Source organism: Octopus bimaculoides, chromosome 3 (genome assembly GCF_001194135.2).
Source record: "Octopus bimaculoides isolate UCB-OBI-ISO-001 chromosome 3, ASM119413v2, whole genome shotgun sequence".
Classification (NCBI taxonomy): Eukaryota; Metazoa; Mollusca; class Cephalopoda; order Octopoda; family Octopodidae; genus Octopus; species Octopus bimaculoides.
The window spans coordinates 33,566,589-33,573,023 of NC_068983.1; the positions used below are offsets into that span (position 1 = coordinate 33,566,589).

The 6,435-nt window shown below is 33.5% G+C and overlaps 1 protein-coding gene across 1 annotated transcript in view; it reads right to left on the reverse strand.

Moving 5' to 3' along the window:
- Positions 1–6,435, reverse strand: part of LOC106877299 (metabotropic glutamate receptor 8) — a 679,235-nt gene that overhangs the window by 195,804 nt on the left and 476,996 nt on the right. The gene's annotated exons all lie outside the window — the stretch shown is intronic.

A 6,435-nucleotide genomic window follows, 5' to 3' on the forward strand; every position in this document is an offset into this window, starting at 1 on the left:
TATGATGCAATTTTCTGCAATAAAACTACTCTTCAACGGCCTGTCAGTGGAGGCTGTAAAATCAGTTAAGAAATGATATCTCTAGTTCCTGTGATGAAATTTCTGATATGAATTACTTTTGAATAAATCAATAGCATTTTAGAGAGTGTATAGCTCAATAGACAGTAATGATAACAGCAATTTACATTGTAAGAAATCTTTATGGTCTCTTATACTAATATAGTGGATTAATATGAATAAAATAAAATAAAGAAAGAAGAAAAAATTACTCGTTCGATCATCATTACGTTGCATTAATATATTTTTTTCTTCTAACTTCCATAATATCCAAATATCTGTCTGACATGTCAACACAAAATTCCTCATTTCACCCTATTGCTTCCTGATTGTTTTCTACAGCGTAAGTCAACTTTATATTGTTTATCTTATCTTTCTGAATATTTTTTTTCTTCCAATCCAATTTTCCTTATCTTTCATATTGCTTCTTCTTGTTCATTCTTACTTCAATATTTCCATCATGTCTCCATAAAATATGAAACATTATTCATTAAACTCAATCTAGAATATCAACGAGGGATAATGTACCGTTATGTTGCCATTAAAGTAAAAAGTAGAAATAAAAATAATAGATAAAAACTACTGCTTTCTACTTTCCATTTGGACCAAATATGTTTCTATTGACTCTAGATAATTGGTTAAGAAAGTTCTGAAAATGGATAATTTTTTGATTTCTTCATTTTCACTCAAACAACCAAATTATTTAGTATTGTTCATAAAACTAAGTATTGTACAAGACTTGTATATATCTAGTCGTTATAATTATGTGGTCGGAAGAAGGCAAGTTCTCGTAACTATCACCGTAGGCTCTTTTCAATGGGAAACAGAGTTAGGTGATGTTTTTCCGGTTAAATTACTGTTTGAAAATTTGAAATCAATAGCTGATAAAAATCAAATATTAAGTGAGTAAAAGTTTTATATAGAATCCATTCCGGAGATAATGGATTTAGAAAGTGTTTCTTGATGAATCTAAGGAATAAAACAGAACAAATCGAGAAGATGAAGAGCGGAGATAAGGTAGTTAAGTTTAAGTGAGCAAAAATATCTTCTTTTAGCCTTAATACCTACCACTTCGCCAGGAACATTGGGCTACATCACTTCTGTAACAGAGATGATAGCATTGCATTATATCGCTCCACCTTGCTTGGCACAGGTTCGTTACAAACTATGTTATATATCAAACATTCGAGGTCGGGCAGGATACAAGCCTAGAATGACGAAGATGACAAGGTTATCTTTAACTTTGGATAGGGGTCCATTCCCAAAATATTCAGAGCCTTGTTCGGGGCTTGTTTAAAGCAGACTAGTCACGCCCTATAGTAATGACGGAGGGAATAACTACTCTGTGGCTAATTCTAATTCATTACCTATTGCAGGTTTACTGAAACAAGAACCCCAATGTTATCAGATAGATAGATAGATAGATAAAGAGAGAGTGTATATTTATTTTTTTGTATATACATGTGTATGTATAAATGAATGTTTATACACATGTGTATATGTTTGTGTGTGTGTGTATGTTTTGTGTTTGTCTTCCACCGCTTGACAACTGGTGTTAGTTTGTTTACGTCTTTGTCACTTAACGGTTCTCTGTTATTTAACGGTTTGGCAAAAGAGAACGACAAATATCCGACTAAAGAAAATTAAGTACTGAAGTTCGTTTGTCCGGTTAAACACGTTAAGTCGGTACCAAAGCATGACTGAAGTTCAATGACTGGCACGAAAAAAAAAAAAGAAAGAAAGAACAGATAAAATTAGAGCTAACCCATTACCAGTTTCTTTCCTGACTCCAGCCACTGCATTGCGGTTTCCTCATAAAACACCTATTTGTGATTTAGAGAAAATATTAGACATATTGAAGACATTTCTGGCTATTGGGACGGAAACTGTTTTGCGGAAACAATGCAACATTTTAAAAGCTGAACGGAATTGAAAGATTACGCAGCAAGATCTTTGACATAGATATGACAAAGTAAACATTGGACACCTATTACAGGCCAAATGTATGAAAAGAAATAGTTATTGGCAATCACATATCGATACACACTCTTACCCAAATATACATACGCACACATATACGCAGACATATGAACACACTGAGTTTGGAAATATTCAAGAACTGCAGTGCACAAAGGTGTTCCTGCTCTGAAATCTTGCTAGGCTCGGTGATGAAATCAGACTTTCGGCCTCATATCACTCGTTATGTTTATAACCAATTGACCTCCGGTCTTTACACACACTTTATTGTTTTGTTCTTCATATTGACTTTAAGTGAGAAGAACAAATTTCAGTTCCGGTATTGGCCCCAGTTGTTTTATTTTTGCGCAAAATGAATAATATTGAGTTAATTTTTATATGATTCATATCTCTAACCTTCTGTCGATTGAATTGGAAAGCTATTTCAAATCCAATAAAACGATAAGTGTAAAAGGTATGAAAGCCTCTAATGTCGATATTTTGTCTTAAAACTTTGTGGCATTTCAGTGTATATAAAGAACATTCTAATCGACTAGCTTACAGGAGAAATGTTCTGAACTTATTCTTAAAAAGTCTTGAATGATTTAGACTTACATTCAGTTAGATTAAATGTATATACTTTGACATATTTGATATTATTCTGGCTATCCATTCTTCCTTCATTAGACCATTAACACCTGATAAAGAGGACAAGAAAGAGCGAGTGGGAGAGAGTGAGAAGAAGAAGAAGAAGAAGAAGAAGAAGAAGAAGAAGAAGAAGAAGAAGAAGAAGAAGAAGAAGAAGAAGAAGAAGAAGAAGAAGTAGTAGTGGGGTGTTACCTTACCAACTTCAAAAGAATGAAAATTAGTCTTCATCCGCGAGATTTGATTTGAGATGTACATTGACGAGGTGAATATGACGGGGTGTCTTATCCGGCGCTCTGACAACTCGCAATCAATGCATAGCAGACTACGTTTTATTTCTCTGTTATTAAAATACTGATGAACCTCAATTATTAAGAAATTACTATTTAACAGCTGCACGGCGTTGTGCAGAGGCATATTCAAAGCAAATAGTGGGTGGGGATTGTTACTACTGGTCTAAAAGTCTTTACCAAATGAACTGAGGGAACGGAACCTCCAACAATCAATTTTCCTCTTCTTGTTTGTAACACTGATTCTTCATGCGTAATTGAGAAATCAATTTTGATTTTAAATTATTGAACAGCTAGGAAATATGTGAATAATCGATTGAGAAGCAAAACATTAACAACAACAGAAAACATCACGAATGAAAAGCAACAGTCAATACGACAACATCATTAAGTGCAAAAAACAAAAACAAAACAATAACAATGAAATCAACAGCGTCAACGCCAAACAACAAATACAAAAATAACATTCCATACAGATTCTGCTAGAATTAAAAACTAATTTTAAAAAATAGCATAATTATATTAAGAGATCAAATTGCCTTACTGAACTGTATTCTGAATTATGATTAGTTCAATAAAAATTCCAAGTTGTATCAATAACTGTTTGATACATGCAACCAACATTTACTCGTTTAAAAGAAATATAACAAAAAATGTTTTATTAAATGATTATATTCTTTACAGTTCAACACAAATATGAGATAACGAAGGCGCTTCTGCGTGGCTGTTTCACCGGCGAAGAATAACAGTAAAATCTTTCTCAAATTGCATTTAACCCCATTGACGGCTAATTTTTTTATTCATATATTTTGGCTTTGCCAGGTGTCTTAGGAGCTAAAATAATATACAGGATTTAAATTTTCTTCATATGTTAATTATTTTGGAAATTATGATAAATGTTTCGAAAAGTCTCAAATGGGGATCGCTGAAAAAGAACATATTTATCCTTCTCTATTCAATTGCAATAGCAAACATTTTAGTTTGTTTGAAACTATAGTATCAAATGCGAATGTATATGAAACATCAATGAACGATATAGATGGGAAATGCAAAAAAAAAATACAAAAAAAACCCCCTTTTCAAAACAGTCAATATTTTCGTAGTTCAAAATTTGTAATTTATGACATAAAATGTCCTCTTGAATTAGTCAGGGCTAATATTGACAAACTTCAACTACTTAATATTGTTAAACACACCTCTGCAAATGCAATGTACATAAATAATTCACATTAAATACAAGGAACAACCGGCAGTGGGACTGTTTTTAGCAAATCCCCAAATGGGGTTCATGGCAGGCAATGGTTTGGTACTAGATAAGTTGTTTCTAAAATATAGAATGGGTATAGTTGGGACACCTTTTGTCATAGGTGTGCTTGTTTGGAACTATCTCTGAAACAAAGAAACGTTGACTGAATACAGGTTTTTGTCGGTCTTAAGAAATCTGAGTTTAGTTTCGTAGATTGTAGTGTCAGTAATTGACTATGGGTATGATACGAGTTTAGTAAGAAGTATTACTGGATTGAAACATACAAGTGTATCTTTGAACTTTTATCTTTAAATTGTTTCAGAAATCAGACTGCGGCCATGCTGGGGCACAATCTCGAAGAAATTTTACTCGATAGGATCGACCACAGTACTTAATTTTGTACTTATTCTATCAGTCTCTTTTGCATAACTGTTAAGTTATGGGGATGTAAACAGTGTAATACAGGTTGTCAAGCGGTGTTGAGAGATAAACAGACACAAGCGCGCGCACACACACACACACACACGCGCGCGCGCGTACGCACGCACGCACACACACAACGGGCTTCTTTCAGTTTCCACCTTCCAAATCCACTCACAGGGCTATAGGAAGACACACGCCCAAGGTACCACGCAGTGGGACTGAACCCGGAACTATGAGGCTGGGAAGTAAACTTCTTACCCAGTTGGTTTGGTACAGACATATTAAAGACAAATTGAAAGAAATAATGATTTCAAATTCTGTCACACAGCCAAAAATTTTCGGAGGATGGTAACTGTCAGTTACATCGTCCCTAGTATTTAACTGGTACTTTATCTTATCGACACCAAATGGATGAAAGGCAAAGTTGAGATAGCGGTATTTAAACTCAGAATATTAAGAACTCGAAGAAATGTCGATGAACATTTCCCCCATGCGCTAACGATTCTGCTGGCTCTTCACCATAAAACAACTAAATGTGACCTCAGTGGAAACTGCTCTGACTTCACATTTTGCTTGTAAAATTATGGCTTATCGCATTATTATTTTCTTTAGACCTTAAGCTATTGCTATTAATAAGACAAGCCCAGACTTCAAATCCCCTATTTCTAACACCGTTTGCAACCTACTGAGCCTATATATCTACACAAAATTATACACACACACACAAACACAAAAAGAGAAATGTATGTGTATATGTGTGTATAACTTTATAAACTGTTTACCTTTTTCTCTACAGCAAAAAGTAGTGGCTAAAATGTTTATAGATATATTCTGAAATACTGTTTAGTATTGAAATACAATAAGTTTAGGACATATGTAGTTTATTAACTGAGCTATCTCTTAAGATTTGGTTAAAAATTAGTTGATCTGATATGTAGTAAATTAGTTTATCTCATTTACTAAAGTCCGTAGTAATAGTGTGTTTATAAGTAGTATTTCCGTGTGCGGTTAAAAAGATAAAACTTAACCATTGAATGATGAAATCCCACTCAAAAGATTGAAAATAGTCGGACTGCTTCCACTTTTCTGCCCTTGAATATATTGTACATAAAGACAAAAATTATACCCCTGTCTATACATGTACCGTTGGCTAATAATCAGCAAATCTATTCTTTTGAACAGCATAAGTGAAAAAACGCACCAGGAAAAACACTATCGATCGAATTATTTTTAATTATGTGTTATATATGCAAATTGGCCTGTCCAGTTTAATTAAGGCTTTATTAACTGTGGCTTTATAAGAAGTATGCCCACGGACAGTTAATGATCATACGCAGTCGCTAATGAAATACCAACGGACCATTAAAAAATACATCGATTAATTCTTTCTTATCTGTTCAGTAAGATCTAGCTAGAGATGAAGTACATGTGGCTATATATAAGGGCAGTAACATTATATATATATACATTATTATAATGTAGTACTCTTAATTTCTGATAGTGTCACAGAGGTGATATCATATATAGTGAATTTTGGTCATTTTGAACTTGGCAGAGTCCACCTCTACTATGTTAAAAATGTAAATAACTGGATTCTTCAAGTGAGAGAGAGAGAGAAAGAAAATACATGATGGATGGATATGGAGAGAAAATAAAGAAGTACTTTGCACTGTATCAAATCTACCATCCGACCGTCACACATACATACATATAAATATGCGTGTGCGTATGAGTGGGTGCGTACGTGTATGCAAATTTATATACAGTTATACATACACACACACGTATATATATATATATATATATATATATATATAT